This window comes from Lichenostomus cassidix, chromosome 4 (genome assembly GCF_008360975.1).
Source record: "Lichenostomus cassidix isolate B80296 chromosome 4, HeHo_3.0, whole genome shotgun sequence".
NCBI classification, from domain to species: Eukaryota; Metazoa; Chordata; class Aves; order Passeriformes; family Meliphagidae; genus Lichenostomus; species Lichenostomus cassidix.
In genome coordinates this window covers 51,908,840-51,924,768 of record NC_139484.1, presented here as the reverse complement: position 1 = coordinate 51,924,768, position 15,929 = coordinate 51,908,840, and the positions used below count along the sequence as shown (strand labels likewise).

The 15,929-nt window shown below is 36.3% G+C and overlaps 1 long non-coding RNA gene across 1 annotated transcript; it reads right to left on the bottom strand.

Annotated features, from left to right (window-relative positions):
• Positions 1-357: 357 nt before the first annotated feature.
• Positions 358-14,074, bottom strand: LOC146438481 (uncharacterized). The gene is made up of 3 exons (XR_014852083.1): positions 13,861-14,074; positions 11,272-11,492; positions 358-514 (listed from the first exon to the last, which is right to left on the bottom strand). It is a non-coding gene; the product is annotated as an uncharacterized LOC146438481 (long non-coding RNA).
• Between the last annotated feature and the right edge of the window lie 1,855 nt (positions 14,075-15,929).

Here is a 15,929-nt window from a genome sequence, read left to right as displayed (position 1 = left end):
GTTGCAGCTAAGGCTACTAACTTAACATTTTTCTTTAAACGGTGATAAAAAAAATTTTTCATGCTTGGAGCAATTTTTTTTTAAGCAGGCATGATGTGTGCAGGCACGAGGGAGAAAGGCACTTTTTGCAGACATGTCAGATATTTAGATGCTATTAGAAACAGTGCGTAGCTATTAAATAAATGGCTGTGAAGGCACATCATAGTTCACATTTTAAAGGATATTTTGTGCACAGACATTCATTTCAAGTATCTTATACTCTCTATTTCATCCATATAAATGAAAGTATTATTTCATGTCAATATTTAAAACAATAAAATACCCTAATTCAGTCATCCCTTACAGTAAAAACCTCTATTTGATATATCAGGCAGCAATGACAAAACAGAGATCACTTATTTGAAACTGAACTCAGTTGGTTCCTGATTGTAATTTTGTTTTCTTTCTAGGGAATTTTGCTTCAGATGCTGTGTCATCTTCTTTCATTGACAAGTCTCAATTCCTTTGTTTAAACCTGTAAGAATCAGGGGAAAATTAAAATCATGCTGTTATGTTTTGGAATCTTTTTAATCATCTATCACAATTTAATCACATTTCTGATCATAATATTGTTGTAGTTTTAGGACCAACAGCCAGGGAGCATCCAAAGGTTCCAACAGCTGTAAGTCATACCACTGGAAAAAGATGTAGAGCTTATTACTTCCATAGAATATAAACCCCAAAAAGGGATCATTAAATGCCTTTTGCAATACTCATGCAGCTAGATGACCCCAATGTATTTTAATAAATATGTAATTATGTTTCTGTGGATATATATACATGCACATATATATATGGGGTGTGTGTATGCATATATATAAATATATATATATATACACACACACAAATATTTCATTGGAACTATGAGACCCGATAGAAGTAATAAAAATTTCAAACACTGAAACCTATTCAAATATTTAATATTCTCACACAATCTTATTTAGTAAAAATAAAAATATGTATATAGTATTACTTAAATGTTTCAAAGATTAGTTACACTTTTTTTCCAAATTAGTTTAGTTAGTTATTATTTCACAACAAAATAGCTAATATACAGTCAAATTATTTTGCATATTGGTTTTACATTGAAAAATATAAGTAAAATTAAATGCTTTATTAACATCATAATAAATCTCTGTGAAACTAAGATACTTTTTGCATTGTACATAAAAACAATCATAGATTTGCAAAATTCTGGATAGTGACATTTTTATACATAGTACATGCATTTAAACATGTGAATATATCAATTCCTCAAACCCCAGAAACTATCCTTTGAAAGCAAATACCACTTTTTCTGTTTATCCTGGTGCATTGCTTTAAACACTTCAACAAACTGCATAATGACAGATTTAGTCTTAGCAATGAATATCATGATCCCCAAATCAAATGTGATAAAACAGTTTAGAATAGTGATACAAGGATTTTTATTTTTTTAAATGTAGAATACACAGAGATTCTAGCCTGTTTAAGGCTCTTTGTATCTGGTTGAGATGCAGTATGCATGGCCCAATACTACGACACCTGCTGTGACTTTGCATTATGTTTCAAAATAATAGGTTCTTCAAGAGGAGCAAATGCCTTCTAGTAGAGTAATTGATTGCAAACCTCAATACAGCAGCTGCTTTTGTGCACTCAGGAATAACTTTATTTTAGGATTGTTGCTTTTTTAATAGCTTTATGTTTTTTATAGCAGCTTCCATTATTCTTTAGTGGTATTATTTCAGAGGCTTCTGCTAACAGTAGGGGAGGAGCTATAAAAGTGAAAAGATCGAACCTTATTTTTTAGTGAGTACGTCCTATTCAAATTGTTAAATTTGACATCTCATTTCCTGTATAGATATAGATACCTGCCATTAGTTAAATTCCAGTGGAGGGACAGCAGTTGCTTTACCAGCAGAAAACTGCCTCTGCAATTTTCATTATGAACAGCATAAAATGCAATACATAATTAAAATCTAAAAGACATGTATATTAAGTAAGAATGTATGTCTTCATCCATAGCACTTACAGAGCACTCAGGAACCAAGAAAGAAGGTCAGCACTTCTGTGAACTGCCTAAGCACTTCTTGATCTCATTTTCTTTCACATTATCCTAAGAAACGTCAAATTTGTATTTAATATCCCCAGGGGCTTAAAACAAGTATAGCATAGACACTCATATATGCATCATATTATTGAGTTCAAAACTTTCCTATATTACAATATGGGATTTTCTGAGATGTTTTATAAACTCATTGTAGCATTATCTAATCATCACATTATCATTAAAACATACTTTCTCATGAGGAGAAAACATTTATCTTCACTTCACACCTTTTACTGTTTTAGTTTTTTAAACATTTCTAACATCTTTATTTGTCTAAGAGCTCTTTAGCAGCCATCCTGATATTGGAATTTACCCAATGTCAATGAGGTCTGTCCATTTTGTGTCTCTCATGGCTTAGATACTATACAAGGTGGAAGGAGAATTAGCCAATGCAAAAAGAGAACTAAACAAAATACCAAAAAAAGCCCCACACAAATAAACAAACCACCAGCAACAGAAACCCAGAAACAAAACAAGACCAAACAAAGCCAGCCAACCAACCAACCAAACAAAACAACAAAAACCACAAACAAACAAACAAATAACATGCGCCCCTCAAACACAGCCGTCATGATGAGCAGGGGTTAAATTCTCAATTTACTGAGACAGACACACATTGATATTCCATCCTCTCAGGAATTAAAGTCCTTTACTTATTGTGGCAACAATTTCACATGGGTCATTTCACATAAGTAAAAGAACAACTAGACCTCTGAGTAGGGAGGAAATAGGAGGCAAGAAGAATTTTACCTCAGACTATTCTTTTAAAGGAAGCCCAGGGCATTACTGCTTTATTTATGAGAAGTTCTATCTGATGAGGAGCATCAAAAGAGGAAGAGTTGTGTTTCCTAGGCAAGGAAGATTACTGCACTCACAATGACTCCTACAGTTTATGCTCTCACATCAAGTGGAACAGCCATAGCTAGAGGGTGGAAGCCGCCTCACACCTTCTTCCCTTATCCAAACTCCACAGGGAAAATCCTGCAATCTGATCAGCTTTGGGTATTTACTACATCCTAAGCTGAATAGCCTAGGGCAGGACTGCAGCACTTGTAGCCAAATTCAAAACAGGAGCTTAAGGTGCTATGAAAATTTGATACAGAAATTTCACCTTCCTACAACATCTAAGGGCATGCAGAATACCCAGGTGTCCCTTGGAGAGGGAAGTTTCAAAGATCTATGTTTTGAATTGAGGCACTGTTTTCCAAAATTTCATTTAAATGCATTTGCTGTCTATTGCCCTTCATAGATCATTTTTGCAGCTTTACTGTTCTGGTCATGAAGTACAGAATATGTAAATCCTTTTTCCCCTTAGTGGTTGGGCCATTCAGGAAAGACAAGTAAGAAGGAATCCATAGAACTAGTTTCTGCTCTTCCTCATCTTGAAACTGGACTAATCTTTAATAAATGTGAGGAGAACAAACTAGCTATTTTATTAAGAAGAAAAAAATAAATATTTTCTGTGAGCTACAAAGCATCCTGCAAGATAACAGAGCATCAAAATGCATAATTACAGGGTAGAGTTTAAACATATTCATACTTTTCTGCCCATATTCTGAGTCTGCTTGATACAAGAAAATTTTTGTAGGAAGCTAAAGAGCTGCTCTAGCATGGTTGAGCCAATGCACCATTTCTCTTAATGTTGTGTGAATTGTTCATGTCCTGCTTCTAGATGTAGACAAACTGTTCACAGCGCTACACTAACCCAGATATATGTCTTTCATGCTTCAATGAGTATGGATCCAGCCAACTTAGAAAGCCCAAAGGATCTCATATCTCTGTAGAGACATGGTAAGAAATGAAAATTAAAGCACATAATTTATTTTACTAGCCTTACTTACACTGATCTATTCCACTCTTGACAAACTGATTGAACAATAATTTGAACAAGCCAGGACTATAACATTTTTAATAACTGAACATCAGATGTGATTGCATGCTAATCCATGCTGTATGCTAGTAACATATTCCAGAGAAAACATGCCATAGTCCTCTATTTTCATTCCCAAATTGTCTATTGTATTGTCAAAGGTGGTAAGTAAGATTATATAAAATGAGAGGTGTTCTTGTGTTTAGAGGAAAAAATATAAAAAAGCCCCCAACATTTGAGTTATCTTATTCTTATGTCTCTCTGGACTTGCCAAAAATCCAGGGTCCATAATTCTGGGACAGTCAGAGCTTCTTTGGGAAAACTGAGTAACTTAAGTAATTTTTAGAAATCAAAATTCAGCATTCCTAGGCAACCAGGGCTGGTTGGATGTCTGGCATGTGCTTCCTTCTTCTTGTGAAGTTGTACACTGACAAAAACTGGAAGCCCTCAGATGGCTTTAAAAGATTAATGACTCTGAAAAGATTTTGTAGCTACAGACCCTGAATTGATGTTCAGTGAAATTGATATTTTTGCAAGTTTCATGATGAGTAGACAGCTGAGACACAAAATATTTTTATATATAATCTTTCTTTAAAAATATATTACAACTAAGAAAACCTCTATGTATAGAAGAAGTGTCACATAATGAGATGTCAGTACATGTCTACTATTACATACATACGTGCTTCACAGCTGAAATTTGGAAACCTTGTATTTTGATTAGCTCTCCTCAGAAGATTAAAATCTACTTGAATTTCTGCAAAAACTCTCATATATGACATTTAGAAAGCCATTTATTTTTGTTCCTAATTTACAATGGGAAAGAATCAGCTTCTATTTTTGTCTTCAGTTTACATTGCAGTGGCTGTGAAACAGGTCTTTTACATAGCTGCACAGTAGGGTCTAGAGTACATAAGGTCCTTAATCTCAGCTGGAACATCTAAACTTTAATATGATAAAATAGTGAAAAGAACATTTATTCATCCAATGAACTATTTCCAAAGCATAGAACTTACCAAAAAAAAAAAAAAATTACCATACGGCATTGATGAAACATCTAGAGTCAGGGAAATATTTAGAACTAAAAGACAGATGTTAAGAGCAATTTTGTATTGGATGTTTCCCATCTCTTACATCTGTCTTTATAAGTTGTTTAAAAAATAAATTTCTATTGAGAATGCTATTTAACTAAAAATAATTTCTTCCTAATTAATAGAGGTCTGCCATTAACAGCCTCCATGATGGCTTCAAGAACAATTGGCAAACTTTGACTTTTCAGGAACATTTAAGGATGTAGTGGCTTCCAAACAAATTGAATTGAATGTCTATCAAAAACTGTTACTGCTATATGTATTTGAATATTAAATAATGTGCTTTAGATTAGCTAAGCAAAAGTAACAACAAAAATCATTCACAATTTTGCCTAATCTATAAGAAGGTTTAAAGGCTGTATAAACCATTAAGAAATTGTTATTGTTCAATTGTATGTACTGAAAATGTGGTGAATTGGAGGTATGCATACAAAATAATGCAAGGAAATGTGGCTAGAGAGGATTTTTTAATTTGTTCAGGGTTTTTTTGAACCTATTTATTTGAGAAACTTTTTTATGATGTCATGGGACTTGATTGTGCAAGACACTTAAAAATCTAGTTGTCATAGGTATTTTTAGATGCTTATGTTATGTGAAATCTGATCGGATGAGGTCTCTAATTACTAAAAGATTGTGCTGATTTTTTCAATAGTAAACAATAACTAGTGAAGAATTACTAAGTCTCTGAACTGTATAGAGAAAAATAAAATAATTTTGTTTGGAAAACCTCTATACACTTTTAAATTTTAATGGACTAGAGGCTTAAGATAACTTGAGCTGAGTGAATGACATTTTGTATGTAATACCATTGTGTCTATATTTTAATTGCACGAGTATCATAAGGTTTTCTAAAGTCTTTAATATTTTTCTACTAAGATCAATATTGAAGTTCCTTCGGCTTCAATAAGACCAGAGTTAGCACTATAGAATCCTTTTGAAAATCCCATTCTGAAAGTCTGGGATCTCTTTTTTATTTTTTTTTCCCAAAAATTTTTTTGTCATCTTGACTTTCAAGATGCAAAACAGGAGTATAAAGAAAATCCACAGGAGAATTATTTGGAGCATTACAAATACAGAAAAGAAAGCCTCCATGAATTAAATTTTTTTTCTACTATCTTCTGCATATCTTTATAGGATATTTTGCTTGGTTTGAAGTCAGTAAATTTTCTTCTTCTGGTGATGGAAATAGGAGGAAGTCATTAGTTAGCTATAGTGAAAATCAAGAATAATCAGGAATAGAATGGCTGAATTATGAAATAAGCATGACATTTTCAAGAGTCTATCTCAGCAATAATGGAAATGACAAGACATTGATTTTTATTTTTTTATGCTTCAGTGCTAAGCTGAAGAAAAACTTATTGGATTACAACAAAGTCTAACTGCAAAATAAGAATAAATGAAACAAATTATTTTAAGAAAACTGACAAAGAAGGAAGTTGAAAATTTTCAGAGTATTATAAATCATTATTATTATTCTTCTGACTGACCTGGTAGGGAGACTAATTTCTTCACGTTTGGACTATCAGTTTGTATTTAGACAGTTTCAGTCTTCATTAACTATCAGCCATGATAGGGAGTTTACTTGTTCCAGGAATGAAAATTCCAAATAATCCCCAATAAATGAATTCAGAAAATAATATGATAGTGTAATAATGTGTACTAGTTGTATGACAGAGCAACATCACTTGCTGAAGATTGACATTTCTGTGTATCAGAACATAAAATTATTCGCTCTCCAAATGGGAAACTCATTGAACCATTAAATCCGGTGGTAAAAATTTAGGAATGCAGAAATAGAGAAATCAAAGGGTTCTTCTAGATCTCAAAGTCTTGCACTAACCTGCTGGTCTTTAATAACCTTCCAGGCAAACTGCTTCTGACTTGTAATTCTGTCTTTCTCCTCCATCTACATCTCAACAGGGCAGGACCCACACCTTATTATTTAAGTCTGTAACAGTTATGGATAATGTAAAGATAAATTTCTTTGCAGTAGTTGGTATGGGGTTATGTTTTGGATTTGTGCTGATAACAAAGGGATGTTTTCATTATTGCTGTGCAGTGCTTACACAGAGTCAAGGCTTTTTCAGCTTCTCACCCCCAGGGAGGAGGCTAGGGGGGCAGAAGCTGGGAGGGAACACAGGCAGGACAGCTGGCACACACTGACTCAAGGGATATTCCATAGCATATAGCATCCTGCTCAGCAATAAAACTGAAAGAAGGAAGAGGAGGATGTTTGAAGTGATGGTGTTTGTCTTCCTGTCACTGTCACTGAGTGACAAAGCCTAGTTTCCCTGGAGGATGTTGAACACCTGCTTGCCAATGGGTAGCAGTCAAATTCTCTATTTTGCTTTGCTTCTGCATGCAACTTTCACCTAACTTGTTAAACTGTATTTATCTCAATCCACAAATTTTCTCACTCTCACCCTCCTAATTGTCTCCTCCATCTTGCTGTGGGGAAGTAAACAAGAGGTTGTGTAGTGCTGAGGGGCCTACTGGGATTAAACCGCAACAGGTCCCACTTTTCTATTTCTAGTATAGTCACAGTAGTTTCCTCTCCCAACTCCCACTTCACTCTGTATGTGGGACTCTTTACATTCTTCTACTTTTTCTTAGGAATAAGAACCCCAAGTTTTGGTAAGATCACCTATGTCTTTCAAAGAGGACTTCTTGCTATCAGTAGTAATCCCTATTACGGAATATTATTTATTGTTACCATAAAAAGACTAGAGACTAGGATGGAACCACTGTTAAAAAGCAGAAATAATATATTCTTTCAAAATTTGAGAATTTTTTTTTACCTGCACAGATAAGATTTTTCCCTTCATTGCTCATCAAATGGCCTGAAGTCAACTTTTAGTTTTAGTAGATTTTCCACAGCATGGTACCATTAAACACATAACACAGTACTGACTGGATTCACTCTAGGGCTATAGGACTGAAAAGCACTAACTTAGTGTTTGAGAATTTCTAATTATTGTTTAAATAATCGTTTGTGTTCAGTACAAGTTTTATCATATTTCTCCATCTTTCCTTTGATTATGTCTACATTCTTCAGTGGACCAAGGCATAAAACCCACTAAACTGCCACTAACTTAAGCCAGTTAATCAACACTGCGAAATGTCATCCTGAAGTTAATAAGGCTTGGCTGCAGTGCCTCATGAATGTGGCTATATTGTCAATTCATTTATGTATCTTTGCATTGTGTTATGAAAACAGCATAGACCCAATACAGGTGTATTGGCTAACCTCCTCCTGAGACACTGCTGCACTTGCCACAGCACCTGGTACTCACATATATGATTGCCTTGGAGGAGATGAAAGAATGGGTAATTAACTGAAGACATTCTATGAACCTCCCAAAATGCCAGTGTGGGATGCTTTCTGTGTAGCTGTATTCCAACATTAATTTATGTCAAACCATTACACTTAGGGAGACTTCAGTGCATCCCTGAGCTATATGTGTACATGTGAGTACAGCTGCTGTTATCTATACGTGTATTGACTGCAGGGTTAGGGTATTAGGATGATCTCTTTCTAGGACAGCAGCAATTGTGACACATAGCACAATATATGTGAGATAAGTTATTCCCTTGACATTATTCTTTTTTTTCCCTCTCCACATTTTTGTCTTCAAGTATTAAGCATGTAAAGCTGCAAGTAAGCTGTGACAAAAAAAAAAAAAATTGTTTACTGCAATATATAGCAAACTGAGCTCAGGAAGCCCAGTTCATTAATTTTTTATGTACTTCCAGTTAAAAAAGGAATTAATGAATTTACTCTGAGCTCTGACCCGAAGTTCCCTAGCTCTCTTATTGCCTCTAAACCTCAAAGCTACTGCATCTAAATTTTACACCAACCATGGTGTCTCTCAGCAATGTGCAGCACCAAAAAAAGGCATTTTATAAGGAATAAAAAGCTATCCACTTATGGTGGTTCTGAATTGTAAAAATAAACACTTAGGAACAGTAACACAAGACAAAAAAAAAAAAAAAGGAAATCATTTCCAGGGGTACAAGTGAAAGAAAGAAAACAGAACTAGTTTAAAGGACATTTTTGCCTACTTTGCTTGGCTCAGCAGAAAGTGAATGCTCTCTACCACAAATTAGGTTTCAGGAAGCGCAAGTGGGTGCGTTGGATTAATCCCTATGTCAATGAAAGGATGAACTGATTCAAACGAGGAGCTTTGAAGTTAGGTGCCCTGCTGTCATTGAAATGTCCACTTACAAAATTTTCAGGCTATATGATATTAGTTTAATGCTACAGTTCCTCATTACCTTCACAGATGATGTCAAGTAAAAAAGTAAGTACAAAGTAACTTTGTATAAAAGTAGCAAAAAATTTTAGGTACTAAGAGTAGAGGCACAGCCTAACACTGTATGTGCTGTACTGTGTGCAGGCTAAGTCAGGCCACATTAATATCTGGATTCTGGAAGACAGTAATATTCTTAGTTTGTAATGTGCATTTGGTAAATGGAGTATACACTTGCTGTTCAATTTAACAAAATACTAAAGGAGCTTGCTACAGCATCAGGCTAATTATTATTTAAAATTATTTTGTTGCTCCTTGTTCAGTACTAACATTATTCATGATGAATTATTTGATTTTTATGTGATGTGCATGGAATTGCATGGGGACCCCAGCACAATTTAGCACTCATTTTTGTTCATAATTTTAGCAGAGAGGCTTTTTAAAAAATAATGTTGCTTCACATAATATTCTTCCTTACACGCTGTAAGATTCTATTCATTCTGCAACTACAAGGGTAGTTTTTGTCGTCTTGCTGCAAGGAAATATATTCAGACTGACAAATTTTCACATCTTCCAGTCACTTATGTGCTCTAGGGTAATTTTTCTTCTGGCTCGCTCTCTTCTACTGGAGTTGTTTCAATCTGAATTAAATGTTTACTGAGCCAAACAGTGTAAGCTTGAACCCTAGTTGTCTACACACTACCTATACTTATTCTTGGCATTTTCCTTGTATGTTCATTCTATTTTACTTTCTTTCTTTCAGCCTTTCCAGTATATACACAATGAGGTCTGTGACTGATCCAATGCCCAAGGACAGCCTTTCTAGTGACATCCATGGTTATAGCAGAACATCCTTGTTAAATATGACTAACATTTTTTCCAAGATACTTGTCATTCAGAGGCCTACATATGAGAAATCCTGGCAAGTAGGGATATAATAGAAACAAGACCACTTCTTCTCCTTTAACAGATGTTCTCAAAAGTGCTCTATAGAATAATGCTTACCATGTATAAAATAATTCATAGATCTAGTCAAATTCATTATTCTCAACAGCATTTATAGTGAACTGTTCTTTTTTTCCCATTCAGAAATTAAAGTTTAATTTAGACTTTAAAAAAAAAAATTACTATTCTCCTATTGTAAAACACACTGAATAACACACCTCTGATACTGCAGTTAAAAATAGATGTTAATATCTAGTAGTTATCAGGGCATTAAATCTATACACATCTTCTAATGGGTTATTATTTTGTAAAGTGAACAATCAATGACCCTAAGACAAGGATGTGCATGTCACTACATGGTGCTAATAAAAGATTAGTTATGTTTCAAAGAAAACCACAGTTCAAAGGATATTGAAGAAAAACAGAGTCACTAGCAAGTTAACAACTGTTAACAAGTACAATTGCAAAATGGCATCAGAGAGTTTAAAAGTACAGGTGAAGAAATATAAGGGAGGCACAGTGATAACAATTACCAGTGGTCAGCAACTGGTCATTAAAGGGATACAAAAACTGGTAAGTAATCGAAGGTGATCACAGAGACAAAGAGAAAAAAGAACTAGTTCAATATAGAAAAAAATTAGCATACACAGTAAAACGTGGATATAGTGTATTCAATTACTACATTGTTAATTTAATGAATAAAGAGCAAGGAAGCTGACAGTATTAGAAAATGTACAAAAATAGACCTGGCAGACTTAAGTGTAATGAGAATTTAAGAATTCTCTTCAACAACATATTCATCCATCACAAGAGGGAGCAAGCAGGCACACCTGTTTTGACTTTCCTGTTTTGGTTAACATACCTGTAGAAACTCTTGTTATTCTTTGCGTTCCTTGTCAGGTACAGCTCCAGCTTTGCCTTGGCCTCCCTCATCCCATCCCTGCACAATCAAACTGCTTCTCTGTTCTCTCCCCTTCCCAAGGTTACCTGTCCTTGTTCCCACTGTCTGTGCATTTGCTTATTTCCCTTTATTTTGACCCGCAGGTCCCTCCATACCCAGCCATGCCAGTCTCTTGCCTTCACTGTCTGATTTTGTGCTCCTGAGGATTGCCTCATTGTACTCCATGGACTTCCTTAAAGATCTGCCAGCATTTTTCCACTCCCTTGCTCCTGAGGACAGTCTCACAGGGAATCTTATTGACCATCTCCTTGAAGAGATGAAGGTCTATTTATATGTGTAGAATATACATACTGACTCCAGTGATGCCACTTGAGTCTCAAGGAAGTTTAAATGTTTGGAATCACTTGAGAATTTTGCTTCTAAATGAACATAAAAAGTAGGGGTTGTGGAGTGAAATCTCAGTCACTCTATACAGCCATTATGACATTGTGTTGGCAGGGGGTATCGCTCTCGTGGAAAAAAATTAGGATTTTCACTTATATTTTTTTTCTGTGTGAAATGCCTTAAGATCATGATATGTGAGTTAATTCATAACAATTGCCTTTCTCATCTGAAAGCAAATTGAAAAAACGTCTAATATATTTTGTAAGTCAGTTGCACAGGTAAATATTGGAGTTGTATCTGCAAGTCAAACACATATACAACTTCATGATTATTCATATCAGGTGACCACTTACTCAAGTTTTCAAGTTATCATACTTAATTTAGAGGATTATGAAAAAAAAAAAGCTCTCAGTTTTTGAAGACTGTATCAGTTAATACATACATAGTCACAATTCATAACAGGTGTTCACTGTTCATTTACAGATAGTTATGTAAAATATGAGAACACCTAGAAATCCTTTATAGACCTGTATCTATAACCTTGTGACTCTTAAACATTCTGTTGTGGCGATCTAGAATGTGTTTTTCTAAGTTTTTTGCTTTAGGTAAAATAATTCATACAATGAATAGTATTGCTCAATGGATATTTTAAAATGTATGGGTTTTTCAGTTATTAGCACCACTGACACTTTGGTTCTATGCAAACAGATTGTTCTCATTGAATAGACCATTTTCCTATAACTGCAGGAGGGGATTCCATACTTCTACTATACTTTCCTACCTCATAGCCACAAAATGAGGTATAGCCAAAGCAGGTATTATTCTCTGATGGAACTAAATAATTTTCTGTAAAGGTGTGAGTCCAGGCCAAGAAAAGTCTTAATTGCTTGGCAGCAGCATCTAATTAGTATTCTAACATATACTATTGTTCTTATACAGACACAGTATGTTTTTACAAAAATAAAAGTCTCTTTGCACCTGATTTTTAATTTTCCTTAATTGAGGAACAGTCACAAACCAGCAGATGCCTCAATTTTGTCATCAGATATGGTCCTGGTATACCTACAGTTTGATTAGAATTCCTGAAAGAGGGGATCACTCTAGTGGTCCTTCTGATATGAATAGGCCAGGAAAAAAACATAGATAATACATTATTGAATATATATTTATAGTAAAGCTTTTAGATTTTGTGAACAAAGTATGGCATGACCTGGATGACGGTGCAGAATTACATTTCTTCACAGAATGGAACACCATTTCCTATCTATCTGCCTTCCTAGATAGTGTCCAAGTTAAACATATCCAGGAAAATCAGAGAACTCTAGTTGTGACATCCATCCTTTGTCTTGTCACTAGATTCTGTTATCTGACATTTGTGTTCTCAGGTCTCAGAAAACTATGCTGTGACTGCCACAGCTAACCACGCTAACTACTGAGTCAGAATCTTGCACATCTGCAGGATCCGAATACAGAGACAGAGAGTGAGAAGTTTAAGTCTAGTCCTAAGAAAGCAAGGAGATATATGCATAAAGGAAGGTGATGCTGGCTAAATATAGTTAGAGCCAGTAAACAAAGACAGTGCCTTCAACAGCCAGGATTGTCAAGGTAAACACTTCAGTAGAGAAACTGGTAGACCTAATTCTGCTCATCAGGTCTGGCAAAGTATGAAAGTAAACAGATGTGAATTTGACCTTTCTGTTGTAATTAGAGAAGACACTATGTTTTTATTGCGTGTTTCCAGGGTTTGAAATTTTTGCCTGAGAGTGTCTGAATGTCTGGGTCAGAGTTATTTTACAGGTTGGCAGCTGCGTCTCCTTGGAAGTCAGAGAATGGTTCATGTGATTAACTAGTTATAAAAACTATCTGAACTGATGCACCGATTTCCAAACACAGTGATTCAGCAGCAAATCCTACTTTTCTGTGTTTTCGTCGTTTGGAGGGAGAATGGGTGTGGGGGTCTTTAAGCTCATAATTTGTATGATATTCACTTTTTTTCCTTTAAACATCTTTTTTTTTTTTTCTCCTTAAACGTTTTTCTAGATAATGTCATTGACATGCTGCACTATGACACGTGTGGCGTTCCAGTGAGAGGAACTGCGAGGAGTTCTTTAATTAGATGGTCAAGAACGAAGTGAAGTCAACTGAGACAGACTTGGTGTCTGAGAACCGTTTATTGAGAACGAAAAATTAAAGAAAGAGGCAACTGCCCCACTAAAGAGGGCTGGAAAAGACAGAAAAGAAGGAGAGAAAATGGAAAAGGAGTGGTGGAGACAGAGAAAAGCGGGCCTTACCACCGGCACAGCAGGCGATGTTGCGATATCCCCGCGGCAAAGCATGTGGTGCACACGTTGTTCGCTGTGGGGCCTGTGTGGTGATCGGACAGGCGCGGCTGCTCCGATGTGGCTCCCGCAGCAACGGACACGGCCAGACACACGGCGAGGGGCGATCAGCAGGATGTGCAGAGCCCTGGGCAGGGTCACGGGGAAGGTCGCAGAGGTGTGAGCAGGTCGGGAGGGCAGGCGGAACACGCGGTGGCCAGGGTAGGCGAAGGAGTAGGGCAAGCCAGGGAGCGAGGCAGTGAGTGAGCCCCCACTCAAAATGCCTCAAAAAAAACCAGCACAGTCTCCAAAAAGTCCCCCAGGTGAGCCTCCCCCAGGCAACCCCTCAAGCGAAACCCCAAGCGAACCCAAAGCGAAAAGCCCGAAGTTTGTGGTGCAGTTGGTTTTTATACCGCCGGGCCTCGCCCCAAGCCTGCCTGCTGGCAGGAGGCCATCAGCCCAGTCTGCCTTCTCCGCAGTTCCTTGTTGGAAAGCTTGGGCCCTCTGATTGCAGGAGCCTCTCTGGGGAGCACAGTGTCCTCTGTGAGGGGTTGGCAGGCAAAATCACCCCAGAGACAGAGCTTATCCCATCTTCTGAGTGTCTCTGGTGAGCACAGTGCCCGCTGTGAGGGGTTGGCAGACGAAATCACCCCAGAGAAAAGGCTTGCCCTCATCTTCTAGCTGCCTCCTTTCATGTGTTCTCCCCTTCCCCCCACAAGCTTCTGACAACCGGTATTGACACAGAGCAGATCTAAAATGGCTCCTCACAACATGTTGGAATTGTTACGGCATTTAGGTTGTCACTCTGCTCCATATAGTTTATAATCTTAATCCAGAGAGTCTTAATCTTGTCACAGCTTTCATAAATTCATTGGACCTGGTGCTGCTTCATTAAATCAGCCTATTCAAGACAGCACCTTTCAGTTGTAGGAAGTAATCTCTCAATCTACCCTGTTTTGTTCACCCTCCTCCATCCGTGCAACAAGCTATTCACTGATGTCATTTCTCTACTGAATACAATAAAGGCTCTAAGGCTCAGAGTCTGTTTTCTATTTCTTGCTTTACCATTAACTTGCTACATTATTTTACAAATCTCTCTTAACTCTGTACCTTCTATTATTCATCTTCTATGATGGTAGACTCTCAGGTACAAAGCTATTACCAGAACAAAGTCTTAATCTCTAGGCATTTTTTTCCAATGCAGAAATAATAGCATTAAGTAACAACACTTCTGAATGGAAGCCCACTGAAATGGATGAGAGTTTTTATGTTTATTTCAGTGTATGTGACCATGCTTAATGGAATGATTGTGCTGTTCAATACAATAAAATACTGAAAACACATCTGGAAGTTACATAGTTTTATACTACAAGCACTTAATATCAGAACTAAGGGAGATTTCTTATTTTCCACCATTTTACCAGTAAGTATGTGCTGCATGACTTTTTTCTCCACTGAGGGTGTGATCCAAGAAAAGGTTTTAAGAGTCTGTAAGTTAGGTGATGTAATTTTTTTCTGTAGTGGATCTCAAAGAGAAATAAAATTGCAGTGTTGGTTTTCTAGGTTCCTTTAAAACATTTGTTGTGGCAAAACAATAAAAGAATTTGAATAGGAAATTTCTCACAGCTCATTCACAAAATAATAAGCGTATCTATAAAATCCAACCTCATTCTGATCCTCCTACTGGAATGTAGGATCTCAACACACAGGACTGCAGGACCATTCGGAATCTAAAATCTAGAATTTGTGCTCAGAATGAAAGACTGATTATCAGAAATTATTACTGTGTATCGGATAGTCACCACAAATACCATCATATGCAAAGAGACAATAAGAGATGAATAGAAATGCCTGGAGAGTGAAGTTATCTTTGTATTAAAATTTTAGTTCAGCTCTTGCATTTTTGAAGCAAAGCTTCAAAACTTATTTAACTACCAAACTTCGGTTCACATTGTGGAACAGCCTCAGAGGGCAGAAACTGAATTCCGTTTAGATGAAAGTTTCAGATAAAACTAAATACAGGCTCTCAGAGCTTACCTAAT